The following is a 16,175-nucleotide window of genomic DNA, read 5'->3' on the forward strand; positions in this document are numbered from 1 at the left end:
CTATTTTATACATATGTGTGTGTGTGTATGCAGTCGTGTTTGACTCATTGTGATACCATGGACTATAACCCTCCAGACTCCTCTGTCCATGGAATTTTCTAGGCAAGAAATACTGGAGAGGGATCATCCCAGCCCAGGCATCGAACCCACATCTCTCATATCTCCTACACTGGCAGGTGGATTCTTTACCACCATGTCACTTTAGAAGCCCTTATTTTATATATAGTAACGTGTATATGTCAATCTAAATCTCCTAGTTTACCTCACACCTTCCCCTTCCCCCACCCCAGTAACTATGTTTGTTTTCTACATATGAAGTATATATTTTTAAAAAATAATCTTTATGTCTGAAAAACATACAATGCAATGAGGTTAAATAATCTGAGCAAGGCAACACAGCCAAGAGTCACAGTTGGAATTTGAAAACAAAACACAAAACAGTCTTTCCACTATATCATACTTCATGTTATAGACAATCGTTTTGGTGCTTCTTTTCTGGAATATTTAAAAGAATGTGTTGGATATTGGATGCATGATTCTCTGAAATTCAGTTTCCTATCCAAAATTTTCCCTAAGTAGAGCATGAGGAAGTGTTATTGAGTCTTTGAAAGGGAAAAGTGATTTATCTTCCAGTCACAGAGATATGTTTAAAAGGATCATGCTATTATAGTTAGTCCAGAAGTTCACTCCATAAGCATTATTAACTTATAGGAACTGAAATGATTTCAAGACAGTCTTTAGTTGCTCTTGATGGAGGAAATTTGAACTCCACAAACGGTTCTGTGTGAGATTTTAAGGTTCTGTTAGTTTAGATTATTTCTGCTTTCTCTCCCTTTTTTAACCTTTATTCATTTCCCAGAGATAGAGTAAAACAAGTTTCTTTGTTCTTCACTCATTATATAACAGAAGGGAAAAAAAAAAAAAAAAGAAATTGCACTGCTTTGAACTTTTGTTTTCAGATTTACAATTGAGCAAGGATAGCACAAATTATAAAAGGAAAGGCTTTTATTGTTCTTTCACTACTTAACAAAACGAAGCATCATAACCCACGTTTTCAAAGATGTGGCCCTTTTTAGGTGTCTTTCTGTCTTCTCTGTTGTCCTTTCTCCTGGGAGAACAAAGTCATCACATAGTTCACCACATGCACTCCTTTGTCAAAGCAAATAAGATTATTAAGGTCTTGTCTGACCAGGGACCCTCTTATTTGGGCCATCTGTCTTTTTATGCTTTCCTGAGGGAATACAAAAAAAAAAAAAAAAGGATTGTTTTTTTTTTCTCTTTTTGTCTCTTATTTAGTGCTTTTTATGAAACTATGTGTTAAGACATATTTTAAGAATTTGAACAAGTAGAGACCCTGCCACTTTGAACATTTTTTTCTTTCCTTTTGTGCCTGCCATTTCAGTTGTAAAAAAATCACACTTTTTTTTTTCCTCTAATAATATTCAGGGAAAGTTTATCTTAAGATTACTGCTCTCAAGGCCAATTTTGTCTTCCCATTATCATTTTTACTTCAAGGATATGATCTTGGGATTGATGTACATAGAAGCCTAACCAGCTGGTGGAATCTCACAGAAAATTAAATGACATACACTCATTGCTCAAATGGCCAATTGCACCCACATCAAGGTGAGATATTTTGCCTCTTTGATAACAAATGGGAAGAAAAAAGAGAGTGGGGCTGGAAAAGGGGTTCCCATCTATCAAAACAAAAAACTTAGCCTTTCAGCATATCTACAGTTGTTCAAAGTTTCCTTTTCTGAACTTAGCTGAGAGAAGAATAAGGACAATCATTTGTGATTACTATTTTACTAAGAAACAAAAATAAATTAAAAACCAAATATCTTATAGGAAATATATCAATATTTATTATATGTAATAAATAATACTTAATGACTCTTAGTCCAAATGAAGTCATTACTGAAATAAGAAAAACAGAAGTGTCAGACCATGAAGCCAGATTAATTGCCATCTCCTCAATTTGGAAACTCTGCACATCACTGCACAGTTGTTTTACCGCACAGTACCCTGGGTGATCATTATGATGACATTGATCTTAACTTATCTTAAAATTCTTACAATGAGAATAATTATTTCCCCCTTACCAATGATCATGGGCTCTGGCAGTGAAAGCAGCAAGTTTTACCCACTGGACTGCCAGGAAATTCCCACAATGGGAATAGCTTTATGGCTATTAATAACATGTTGGTATTGATGCTGCTTCACTTGTATATTCAATAACAGGTATGAACCATTTCCTATGTGCCAGGGACTGTTGTAGGCCATGAGAAAGTAGAGGTGTAAAGACAGATGGGTCTCAGCAACCAGTTAGTATATGATTTACACAAGAGCACATCATTTTTTAATATCACAAGATTATTTTCATTGGTGTTTATTTGACCTATATTTATTGAGCTATACTCCAAGCACAGTGCTGTAAGAATACCATACAGTGCTGAAAGAAACATAGCTTTTGGAAAAATATTAAAAATATACAAATTAATAGACACTGGGATTTAGAACTGCTGTTAATGATTTAGTATATAATTATTGAGTAAAAACTCTGTGCTAATATTCTGGCAAGCTCTTGGAATATAATATGAAATAGGACAGATATGATTTATGTCCAAGGAAGACAAATTATAGATTTAGAGTATGATGGGAATAAGTCTCTGTGGGAATTGAAATGAACATTCTTTTATTTTTTAAAATATTGATGTATTTGTTTGGCGACGTTGAATCTTCGTTGAGGTGCACAGGCTTTAGTTGCCCTGGGGCATGTGGGATCTTAGTTCTCCTACCAGTGGTCACACCTGAGTCCCCTGCATTGAAAGGCAGAGTCTTAATCATTAGGCCAACAGGGAACTCCTTCAAAAGAACATTCTTTAGTAGTCAAGGAAGTCTTCTTATTAGAAATGATCTCATAGGAAGGAGCTAAAAACAATAAAAATCAGTCAAATAAGAAGAGGATTTCAAACCTTTTAGCATGTTTCAAGGTGATGACAAAGGTAGAGGCCTATGGGAAAGAAAGAGCATAACCACACTCATGGGGCCTGATAAGAATCACGCAGTTTACCTGGGGCTTAAATTTCAAGATGTGGTCTAATGAAATAAGTCCAGAGAGATTAGCAGAACCCCAGTCAGCCTGTAAAGGTCCTTGTCAGATATATTAAGCTGCTTGAAATTTATACTGAGGTCATTGAGAATATGAAGAAAACTAGTAGTACCATAAAGTAGGATAATGGTATCTCTTTGGGTGACTGTCAACTCATCCCAAGATTTTTCCTTGAGAAGCACCAAATATACTGATTTAGGTTTTCACCAGTCACTTCTATTATTCTGCTCTTTTGGTCACAGCTTATTTATCCAGATATAGACAACTGACCTTAATTAGACCTTTCTAAATTAACAATGAAATACACTCACAAAAATACAAACAAACGAAGAACTTATATATCATCAGAGTTAAGTCATCTTATCACTATCACAAGACAGACAAAGTCCATAAATTCCTGATTTTGAGATTACTGGAGTGATCCTGGTTGCTTTCCTTGTATATTTTTCACTGTTTATCTTTTTGTTTTAATGGATTACTTTAGTGTTTATTCAATCTCTTGTTGAATAATTAGCAGGGCTTTCCATTGTTAACAAGTAATCCTAATTACCACTAGGCATGCTGAAATGTTACCTTTTCCAAGAAACCTTCCCCAGCTCCTCAGGTTTGAATTATCTTACTCCTTCTTTGTGGTCATGTTGAAATCCATGCTTGTTTCTACCATAACAGTCATCAAATGGTCTTGTAATTAGCTTTCATTCAACTTTCTTATGACTAATCCACATTCTGTCTGATACTTTAACTTTCTTGTGGCTAGGTACCATTTCTTATTTATCTCTATGTTCCTAGAAGTTAGTAAAGAATCTAACAGATAGTGGGCACCCATTAAATGCTTGTCAAGTATTAGATAAATGAATATGATTATTTGAAAGGGAAGACCAAGTCAAACAATTTAGGCCATATCAGCAGAAACTTTAACATTTCTATTCTGTGAACCATATTCTTGGATCAAGAGAGAAACTGAAGACTCACTCATGACTTTGTATGTTCATGTTCTTGCAAAAATACATGAACAAATGAAGTATAGTTGACCCTTGAACAATTCAGGGACTGATACCTGTATAACTCATAGTTGTCTCTCCATATCTGAGGTTCCTCTTTATCTACACATTCAACTGGCCACAAACTATGTAGTACTATAGTATTTACTATTGAAAAATATCCACCTGTAAGTGGAGCAATATAGTTCAAACAAACCCCTGCTGTTTGAGGATTATCTGTAATTTAAATTTACTATGAGTGTATAATGATAAGCAAGATATAAACAAGTGGGACCTGATTAAACTTAAAAGCTTTTGCACAACGAAGAAAACTATATGCAAGGTGAAAAGACAACCTCAGAATGTGTGAAAATAATAGCAAATGAAACAACTGACAAAGGATTAATTTCTAAAATATACAAGCAGCTCATACAACTCAATACCAGAAAAACAAACAGCCCAATCAAAAAGTGGGAAAAGGACTGAAACAGACATTTCTCCAAAGAAGACCTACAGATGGCTAACAAACACATGAAAATATGCTCAACATCACTCATTATGAGAGAAATGCAAATCAAAACTACAATGAGATATCACCTCAGAATGGGTGCTTGGGTCAGAATGGGTCAGAATTGCCATCATCAAAAAGTCTACAAACAATAAATGCTGGAGAGGGTTGAGAAAAGGGACTGCTCTTGCACTGTTGGTGGGAATGTAAATTGATACAGCCTCTATGGAAGACAGTATGGAGTTTCCATATGGTGGTTTTATTCCAGCAATCCCACTCATAGGCACATACCCTGAGGAAACCAAAATAGAAAAAGACACATGTATCCCTTGTTCATTGCAGCATCATTTCCAATAGCTAGAACATGGAAGCAACCTAGATGTTCATCAACAGATGAATGGATAAAGTGGTACATATACACAATGGAATATTACTCAGCCATAAAAAGAAACACCTTTGAGTCAGTTCTGATGAGGTGGATGAATCTAGATCCTATTATACAGAGTGAAGTGAGTCAGAAAGAGAAATATACATATCATATTCTAATGCATATATATGGAATTGAGAAACATACTGAAGAATTTATTTACACAGCAGCCGTGGAGAAACAGATATAGAGAATAGACTTATGGACATGGGGAGAGGGGAGTAGAGGGTGAGATGTATGGAAAGAGTAACATGGAAACTTACATTACCATATGTAAAATAGGTAGCCAAGGGGAATTTGCTGTATGGCTCAGGGGTTCTGTATCAACCTAGAAGGCTGGGATGGGGCAGAAGACGGAAGGGAGGCTCAAAAGGGAGGGGATATATGTATACCTGTGACTGATTCACGTTGAGGTTTGACGGAAAATAGCAAAATTCTGTAAAGCAATTATCCTTCAATAAAAAATAAAAAATGATAAGCAAGATAAAATTATCTGTCTTCCCATATAAGTTCTTATCCTTCACTTATTAAATTTTGCATTATAATTTGGTTTCCTAGGCACATCACTAACTGGGAAGAAATTTAGTTTAGATTATTTCAGATCTTTTAGAAGTTTATATATATCATTCTTAATTAATGAAATAGAAACCTGACCTTTGTATCAGTAATGACATGGTTAATATGACTCTGTCCCTAAAACATGATTCATAGATATAGAAAGAAATTAAAAATTGAGATTGAATAACTCTGAACTATTTCTTGGGATACCTAAGTCACTAAGATTTTCCCTCCCACTGAGGCCCTAGAAAAAGTCTGGTCAAACCATCCTTAATTATAAACTTTTCATACAGTTATATGGAATATATTCTTTCAGAATGAATCACACTTGAAACCCTAAGGGTACAAGATGTGTGATCCAGGCCAGATGTGGTAATGGAGGATTTTGCCTTTGGAGTAAAAGCTGGAAATTGGTACCACTCATACCAAATCACATGACCAGTGAGTGGTTCCAAAATGAGCCTTGACCAATAATTTTTAAAGCAATCATTTTTGCTTATTGTTCCTGGTGACATTTTGCCTTTAGTACACAATGGAGAACTTAAGAAGAAGCTGTTTTTTTATTATCTTAAAAAAAAAAAAAACTTACCAAAAGGGTTAAATTATTTTTGTCCAAATACCACTTCCTCTTGCCACCTGAGACAGTCAGCAGTAAGCTTGAGAAAATGATAATGGAAAGAAAATACGTTAACTATACCGCATTTCCTCTCAAAGGAACAAGTTGCATATAAAATACATGTTCTTTCTGACCCTGACTTTCATTTCCTTCTTGGCTTAGAATTTAGCAGATATTGGTAGCAAACATTTCAGAAGAGGAAGTAGTGACACGTATAAGGATAACATTGAAAAAGGCCCCATGTTGGACCAAGAGTTTTGCTTCTAATAGTTCTTAACTGCTCTTTTGCTGTGAGTGATCATGGGCAATGACCTCTCTCTGACAGGTAAGTGCAGTCCCTTGCATTGGATACTTGAAATGATTTAAAGAAAAGTAGTGATTTGAAACTATTATGAAAGGAAAAAAGGACATTTCACATTATTGTTAGAATTCTAAGCAACAATGGAAATCAATACAAAAGAAGTTAACAGGTCATTTTCACAGCCACTAGACTGGGGTAAGTACTTTAAGCACATCCGGAATAGAATCCTCACAAAAGCACTAAAAATTGAATGTTATTAGTTCCATTTTACAAATGTGAAAGTGGAGGTCTAGAGAGTTTAGTTAACCTGCTTAAGATAACTTAAAACTAAGTGAAGGATCAGGGTTTCAAGACACATATGGCTGTCTATACACTAGATTACAATTCCAATATCAGCTTCTGAACACATGAAAGAGAAAGACTGAGGAAAGGGATAATTTTGAAAACATCACATGAACAAGAGAATATACTAGGATAATCACTTATGCTTAGAAATATTTTTAGGTATTATACAGTGAAAAAATTCTTTAACCAAGTAAGTTTAAGAAATCCTCAGTTAAAGAAATAAACCAAGTTTCTTTGATATAAGACTTCTTGTAACCTGTAATATGAATTATACATTTCTGGGACTTTACAATGGATATAACATTTTTCTACATATGAGACTATGAAACAATTTTTAGAAGCATCTGCCAAGATTAGTTCTCTGTTAGATATACATTGTAAGATAATCAAAGATGGGAGGGAAAAAAGACACGAAAAATTCTATGGTATTTGTACTGAATGAGGGCAATCCACATTAATTTCAGAAATCTCAGAAATGTTTTGTCCTAGGGATTGGATACGAGGGTAGAGGTCAGAATACAAATTGAATAATCTGTATTATTAACAGATCTCTTTCTAATTTATTCCTTTTTCTAGATACTGAAATAGAAAGTAAAGTGAATCAGATGTTGTCTTTAGGGATATCACAATTTAACTTAATGGTTTGTAATGAAAAGAATCACCCAAGAAGCTCTTCCAAGGTCCATGTGCTGTTACTTATGGAGTGTTTGTTTCATACATTAGCTCATTCAATTTACAGTAGCTCCATGAATTAGATGCGTTCTTTGTCTCTTTTTCACAGATGAGAAAACTAAGTAGAAATCAGATTAATTTGCCTGACATTCTATATCTCTCATGTGTGGTACTAGAATTTAAACTCAGGTCTATAACATTGCCCTTGAGAACTAGGCCAAAAGAATATAAACTTTTACAAGCAGGGGAATTCCTGGTAGTAGGTGAACGATGGCGAGAACAGTCTGACTCGGTGTATAAATGGAGATGTCTAAGAAAATACATTTTTACAAAGCACCCAAGGAAATTTTAATTCTCTTGACTCATAGATAACAGGCTGAGAAACAGTATGCTAATCCATACAGTATTCCATAAGCAAAGTCATAATTTAATTTTATAAACTATAATTTAACTTCTATAACTTTTAAGTAAGCAGCTACTTAAACTTTGCTATAAAAATACTTAGGTAGTCCTGCTATTTCAAATATGATATTTGTACTTTTTGGTTTGCTAGTGAATGTTAACCCATTCTCTGATTATAGGCAGTCTCACTAATATGTGTCATGTATATTGAAAACAAAAGACAAAGAAATAGGCTATAGATGGACACAGAAATGTACCACTTCTTTCTTTAAATTCAAGTAAAAATCTGCCATTTAAGATGAAAATATCCAAAATGATATTCTCTTGGTATTTGCTCAATAGAGACAATTATGACTTGCATATTGTTTACAAAGGAAAAGATGTGAAAAAATACTCAAGAAACTCAAGCTACCCCAATATTATTGTTAATGGCAAGTATCTGTTCAGTGTCCTTAAATGTAAGTGAATTATCAGTAATGAACCCTGAAATGTGACTTACACAGTAAAAAGGCCACCAGCATGCAATGTGACCTTGAATAAGTCACCTACCTTCTCTGAGTTCCCTTCTATGATCATTCAAATAAAAATCCAATGATTCAATTACAAAATTATCTTTTAACAAGTGTTTAATATGGATGCAACTATGTGTTAAGTGCTTTACCTATATATAGCCTGATTATTCCTTATTAGAAAGTCATGTGATACAGTTCCTTTCTTCACTTTATAGTAGGTGTCACTGTGATATAGAAGGGTTAAGTGTCCTGGCAAGTAACTTGGGCAACAAATGGTTAAGGTGGGTTTTAAACTCAGGCATTTCAGCTATAAAACCTATTTTCCAGAAAGGATATTGCAGGCTTTTCTTACATAAGAATCCCTTCCTCCCTTAGCCATATAATTCTTTGATATTAAAAGTGTTAAATAAAAACACTACCTTAATGCTTCAGGAGAGTTCTTATGACTTCTGACAATTAACTCATATTTTAAGACATTTTAGATTGAGAAAATTTGTCTCAGAATTGCATAAAAAATTAAGAAGAAATTTTGCCTTGTATTTCATACATTTTTACAACTATAATTGGTACAAATAACAAGAATAATGATATTCTTCAGTTTGATTTGTTAACTACCTATTTCCTGTCTGTAACCTTACCAAAGAGAAACATAGAAAACCTGGAGAAGGGTTTTGTTATTATAATATTAGACTTCTCTAATTTTTCTTTGACCTCTTTGAATCGGGTTTCTTATCTGGGAATCTGACCAAAACTCTTCTTGGTATTTTTAATATGTTCTAGGTACAGGAAAAGAGCCAAATTTTCAGGTTTATTATTTTAGTTCTTTTAAGTTGCTTCTGATACCAAGGCAGAAAGCAATTATATGGAGGATAGAGCACCATCCATGACATCATTGTGCAAATTCTGAGATGATGAGGGTTCTGAGTTTTCCATATTCATTTTTAGCTTATCATTGAGTATTTGAACTGGAATAAACTTTTGAGCTGTTTGATATTCCTGTTTTATAAATAGCAGCATAAAAAGGAAGGAAGTTCAGGATAAAAGGAGGCAAGAGGGGAAAGGAAAGAAGGATAGAAGATGGGAGAGCAGGAAAAAATAGTTAAAAATTGAGATTGACTTAATTTGCCAACTACTATATTACATCTGTCATATATGTTATCATAGTTAATGAATTTACTATTAATATTCAGTAATTTGTAGATGGGCTTCTCTGGCAGCTCAGATGGTAAAGAATATGCCTGCAATGCAGGAGATCTGGGTTTGAATCTTCCCTGGGTTGGGAAGATTCCCTGGAGGAAAGCTTGGCAACCCACTCCAGTATTCTTGCCTGGAGCATGCACATGGACAGAGGACCTGGTGAGCTACAGTCCATGGGGTTGCAAAGAGTTGGACCTGACTACGTGACTAAGTACACAATTTGTAGATAAAAAAGGATTTCCAATAGAACAGGAAATTTGCCATAGGTGTGTATTATGGGATGCATGAGTGCTGTGCATAGGTACTCCATGGTGTCCAAGTCTCTGTGACCACATGGACAGTAGCCTGCCAGGCTCTTTTGTCCATGGAATTTTCCAGGCAAGATTACTGGAGCAGGTTGCCATTTCTTATCCCATGGAACCTTTCTGACCCAGGGATCAAATCCTAGTCTCTTGAGTTTCCTGCATTGACAAGCAGATTCTTTACCACTCCACCACCTGGGAGGTCCATTTTATGGGTTAGTGTTGGATTAAAGTCTGAAGTGATTTTGTATAATGCTTCCTTTGTATCAAAAATTAAATAGTAAAAGATCTGCAATTTTATTAAAGACTTTTTTGACATGGATCATTTTTAAAGTCTATTTATTACAATATTGCTTCTGTTTTATGTTTTAGGTTTTTGGCCATGAGGCATGTGGGATCTTAGGTCCTTGACTGGCATGCCCTGCATCAGAAGGTGGAATCTTAACCAGTAGACCACCAAGAATGTCCCAAGATCTGTAATTTGAATTAGTGTTTCTTATTTCTTTCCTGTTGACCTTTCCATTATAACTTGTCATTTCTTTTCCATGACATGAACACCTATAATCCATTGCAGAACTTCCAAAGTCATTGGATTACATGCCAATAAAGAAAAAACAAGAATACTAAAGGGACGGGAGTAGCTCCTTTTGAAGCCAAGTTCACTCTAATTTTATGGAAAGGAAAATGGAGACTGGTGCAGTTGTAAGTTTGATAGAAGCAGATTGAACGTATGACCATCAGTATGAAAATTATTATATTTTTGTGTCTGTGTTATAGAGTGAATCAGTTTATTTGATTTTCAGAGAATTCTTAAAAAAGAGGTTTCATGTGTGTGATGCTTTATAGTGAACTGTTTTTAAAATTGCAGCAATGTTTATGATAACTCTGTGAAGATTATGTCATCCTTGATAAAAAGAGGAGAAAATAAAACATTGAGAGCTAAAATGACTTCTCTGTAGACTTAGTAAGTACCTAACTTGTGTTTGAAGCCAAGTACTCTCAACGTAGTGTACTTTTACTACATATAGACAACTCAAAATAGTTGACATTTGTACAACCTTCTACCCAAAAACAGAACATTCATTTCAGGTGCACTTGCATCCTTCACAAAATATTTCACATTTGATTTCAGAGAATTCAAGTCTTATCTTCAAATTCTTTAATAACTTTTTTGTCTATTAATATTTATATTTAAGTGAATTAAAGCTATTTATGTTCCACTCTTGGCCTTTTCTCATACATTGAACTATCTTTTCTAGCATAGACTGCTCCTTGTATTATTCGGTAGCTGGTTTTCAAGTGTAGGTAGTCAATGAATGTACTAATGTACAGTGTGAACTTTTAATTACAAAGACAGTTATACACATCATGCACACATGGTTTGCTCACTGTGACAATGTTTCATAAGTGATGCCCTCTTTCTTTTGCAGCTCCCACCCTCCCAAAATTTCTGAGGCATAGTCAGCTTATAAAATCAGATACACTAATTCACTTTGGGTAAAAATGTTGACTTGCAGCTATGTAGAAAGCCTTTCTTCATCACCTAATCTCAGCATGGTTAAATATTGTTTATCTTGCAAGTCTTTCCAGAACTGTAGCCGCAAAGAATTTCTCATTCTCTGCTATGTGGTCCTAATGTGTGTTATGTATAAACTGGATGATAGCAGTTACCATGCTCATTTTATTTACCTTTCTATAGTAAAGAAACTTCTCTGGGTTTCCTAGAAGAGATTTTATGAAATTAGAATCTATCTGGAATTGATTACTAATGTTACTATGAGAAATAGCAAAAAGGCACACATTTTGCTTATAACGTGTACCATAGGGAAGAGAGATCCTATGACATCCTAAAGGGTTACTGACATACAATTTCCTCTTTTTATGAATTAAGTGTGTCTATGCTATGCTGAGTATATCTTTCCCAGCAAAGCAGAATCTACCCAGTGACTAGATAACTTGCTTTGGTAGCCCTAGCAAGGTTCTACATGGAGCAAATCTACTAGATGATTCTAGTTCCTTATCTTACTTGACCCATCAGTGATGTCCAAGAGAATAAATTCTTCACTTTTTTCTTGAAATGCATTTTTACCTTATCATAGAACACTCTTCTTAGGGTCTCTCCCCCGTCAATGGCTACTCCTTCACCTGCTCCATCCCTGAGATCATGTTTTGACCTGATACCTAAGTCTTGAATTTCCTCCCCTTAAGATACCCCATTGATATCATGACTTTAAACATCACCTATGTGCCAATAACTCCAAAATACACATTTTTTAGTCTAGATATCTCTTTTGAACTACATTTACAACAGCTTGCTTGACATATATACTTGAACACATCTTAAATATTTCCACCTTTACATTTTTAAAACAGAATCATCACTTTTCCCTTCAATTTAATTATTGCCCAGGATTTTCATCTTAGAAAATGACGATATCCTTCAAATAATTGCTAAAGACTGTTGACCTGAGACAAACAGATTGCCAGATATCTCTCCAGTAAAGAAGAGTTTATTTGGGATCAGTAGAGAATTGCAATTCCAGATCTGCAAACATGGTGACTTATGCAAGCCACACATGGCCTGGGTAGAAGAACACTTTTATAGAGAGGAAAAGTTGGGAGAGCTATAGAAGACAGAGTTCTTGGCCTTTCTTTTACTTAGTTCTTCCCTAGAAAGAAGAGATACATTTCTTCTTCCCATTGTGCTCTGCTGTCTTTGTAGGGCATGAGAGATCTCCATCTGGTGTCTCAAGCTAACTTAGTTGAGATTCTGTTTATTAATCTTTTGCAAGACAAATCCTGGGATATAGCCTTCTCACCATCCCAATTACCACTATCCTAATGAATGGCAACATTTTTCACTAATTGATTTCTCACTTTCCTCTTTCCAGAACTAATCCATTCTTCACATAGCAACCTATACCTTATTTTCAAAATGTAAGTCAGAGAAGGTGATCCCCTGCTTAAAGTTGTTCAGCTGTTTTCTGCAGTATGAAGAATAAAATCCAAAATACTTGTTATTGGGTTCTGCTCATCCATCTCTAGCCTGTCTTCTAACCATATGGGATTCTGTGTTTTTCTTACTAAACAATAATCAGTACATTTTATCAGTTTCACTTGAGGAATAAGACATGAGGACAGGGAATCCATTTCCTACTCTCAGGACCTTGGTTTTTCTTTCCATTTCTTTGACTTGAGTGATTCAATACTGTTCATGAGGCGAGCACCCATCCCCATGGAAGCTTTACCTGATCACTGCATCTAAAGTAGACTCACTGATATCCTTTCATGCAAACATTTGCTATTTCATTGATAGTACAAATTAAAACCTGATATTATTTCACATGTTGAATAAGTATTTTTATGTATTTTATGTTTATGTTATATATGCTCATTTAAAAAGCAAGGTTTCTTTTTTTTAATGTGTGGATAAGTTTAACATTTCTTTTACTTTTAATGTATCTTAATTAATTAACTAATCTTATTTTGTAGGGTGAGCCCTTAGTTGCCCCATGGCATGTGGGCTTATTTCCCTTCCAGGGATTGAACCTGTGTCCCTGGCACTGGCAGGCAGATTCTTAACTGCTAGACCTCCAGGGAAGTTCCTAAAAATCAAGCTCTCTGACCCATCATGTCATTGTTCTCTATTTTATTTATTTTATCTAGTGCTTGTTACACTAGGCACTCAAAAAATGTGGAATAAATAAATGAATGAATATCCAGTTTGCTCATTGGAGGGGAAGCTGTGTTTCTTCATGAGGAAGAGAAGGAGCCAGAACAAATGACTGAAGATTGTGATTATTTGTGAGCTTCATGTACATTTATTTATTTATTTTATTGTTGGTTGCATTGGGACTTGGTTGCAGTGCACTGGTTTAGTTGCTCTGCGGCATGTGGGAACTTACCAACCAGACATTGACTCCACATCCCCCTCATTGGCAGATGAATTCTTAACCATTGGACCATCAGGGTCATCTCATTTGTGAGCTACATACATAGGCTTGATATAGCCATTGTGTTCAAGAAATAGGAATAAAATATTTTCTTGATATCAGTTAATGGGAAAAATGACAACTTGTTTTTACTTGTTTCTTTATAATGGAAAATTCACATATGAGTTGCTGTTCTTGAAATATAAAAGAGAAAGGGGGGAAACAAAAGAAAATAGTAGAGGTTTGAGGTGCTAAGACACAATTGCTATTCTTACATAAGTTGTTGAATTAATCTATCCATTTACATATCCATTTTCTAATTAACTGATATAAACAGTTCAGGTACTGCCTGATAGTTTATTGCTGCAGGGCAAAATGCCTCAATGGATATGCAATTATAAAAATGGTTCTGCAATTATAGTTTTATTTATCCACAAGCACTTAATGCATCAAGCAGCTTCTAATTGCTAACGAGAAAGACCTAGCCTTTCCCAGCCTGTTCTCCTCCTTGACCTATGTGTAGAACAGATATTGTCATTTTTGACAAGAAGAATGAGACCAACCACAAATAATATGTGACAAAAGTAATTAATTTGTACATGTGAGAACCTATCAATCCCTTTCAGCAAACAGTGCTTTTAGGAAGAATTTTCACAAAATTGCACATTTTCCAGCCAAGTCCCTTGATAATTGGTAAACATAAAATGTAGTACCCAAACTTTATAGAATCTGTTTCCTTTTCACATATGACCTGTGATGTCCTAAAATTAGAATAACGGGTACAGACAACAGTGACCCGACATAGAGCGAATCTCACTCACAGACAACTACCACCAAAGACATAACCTATTTAAACAAACTAACAGGGAATTGCATAGAACAAAAGAAAATAAGGATACAAATTAGGGTGATATTTTAAAATTCTGTTACAAATAATTAGCAGGTAGAAATAGCAAATAAGCTTGCTCCAAATATCTCCAGTTAGAAAGTTATCAGTAGAATTTAGATGGATCTAATATTTGGCTCTGTAAAGCCAGGTAAGTGAAGCAGGGGTTGTTAAGTTCAGGTGGAAAGAACATGAAGAAAATGTTTACTTTTCTCTTTACTTGATTCATATAAATTTTCATTGATGCAAATATCATTTTACAGAACACTGTTTATAACAAAATCATTTTGGTGTGCCAGTGCATGACTCATAGTAATAGGAATGTGAAAGTTTGATTAAAACTAATTTCCTGGTTAGAAATAATTTGTGACAAATTTTTCTTAATTTTCTATGTGTTCCTTATAGTGATAGCACCTGAGAGACAGAAGAGAAACTTGTCTTACATTGACTAATATGCAGTGTCTTTACTTTGCCATTAGCAATATTTTTTTTTGTTAAAAATTTTCATTTTCTTTCCTTAATTATCATGACGTGAAGCATTCATTGAAAACTACAAAACAACTCTCTTTCTTTTTAGAATATTTAAGACAAAGCACATACATATTACTCCTCTGTTACCACATGGAAATTTTCTAAAATCTAGGTTTTCCCCTTCATTTGTTTATGTTTTAAGATCTCTGCTAAGAACTTTTAGTCTTATAAGAACATAAACATGTCTACAGTTTGAATTTAATCTTCCACTAAGTATTAATTACATACAAATAATATTTTCATCATGTATGCTCAAATAATAAAGACTAAACAATAAATTTATTCTTCTCTAGAATATTACAAGGGCCTAAGAACAGTTTAGCGTAGTTCCCTTTTCTCCCTTTTTTCTATTCTTAGATTTTATATCTTATTTTAATCCATTGTGTGAGTTGATGGCGTCTCCTGAAAAGATATGTTTAAATTCTAATCCTCCTTACCTGAGACGCTGACTTCATTCAGAAATAGAATCTCTGCATAGTCAAGTTACAATGAGGTCCTACTGGCAGTAGCTCTGTCTGCTCAGTTGCTCAGTCATGTCTGACTCTTTTGCAATCCAATGGGCTGTAACCCACCAGGCTCTTCTGTCTATGGAGTTTTTCAGGCAAGAATACTGTAAAGCCTTGCTGTTCCTACTTCAGGGGATTTTCCTGACTCAGGGATTGAATCCAGGTCTCTTGCCTTGGCAGGCGATTCTTTACCACTAGCGTCACCTGGAAGCCCTCCTAATCCAGTAGTGGTGGTGGTTTAGTTGCTAAATCGTGTCAGACTATTTGCAACCCCATGAGTGAGACCTAAATCAAATATAACTGGTTTCTTTACAAGAGGAGAAAAGATACTCAGACATACAATGAGAATGCCTTGTGGCAATGGAACAGTGCCAAGAATGATGCATCT

General features: G+C 34.8%; 1 long non-coding RNA gene across 2 annotated transcripts in view; it reads right to left on the reverse strand.

The window, feature by feature from the left end:
* LOC133071926 (uncharacterized) overlaps positions 1-15,857 on the reverse strand; it is a 62,068-nt gene extending 46,211 nt beyond the window's left edge. For both annotated transcript variants that reach the window (XR_009696561.1, XR_009696560.1), the window contains exons 1-2: positions 15,719-15,857; positions 6,175-6,241 (exon numbers count right to left, since the gene is read on the reverse strand). This is a non-coding gene — a long non-coding RNA (uncharacterized LOC133071926). The remainder of the gene's footprint in view (positions 1-6,174; positions 6,242-15,718) is intronic.
* Between the last annotated feature and the right edge of the window lie 318 nt (positions 15,858-16,175).

The sequence above is a fragment of the Dama dama genome, chromosome 17 (assembly GCF_033118175.1).
Source record: "Dama dama isolate Ldn47 chromosome 17, ASM3311817v1, whole genome shotgun sequence".
NCBI classification, from domain to species: domain Eukaryota; kingdom Metazoa; phylum Chordata; class Mammalia; order Artiodactyla; family Cervidae; genus Dama; species Dama dama.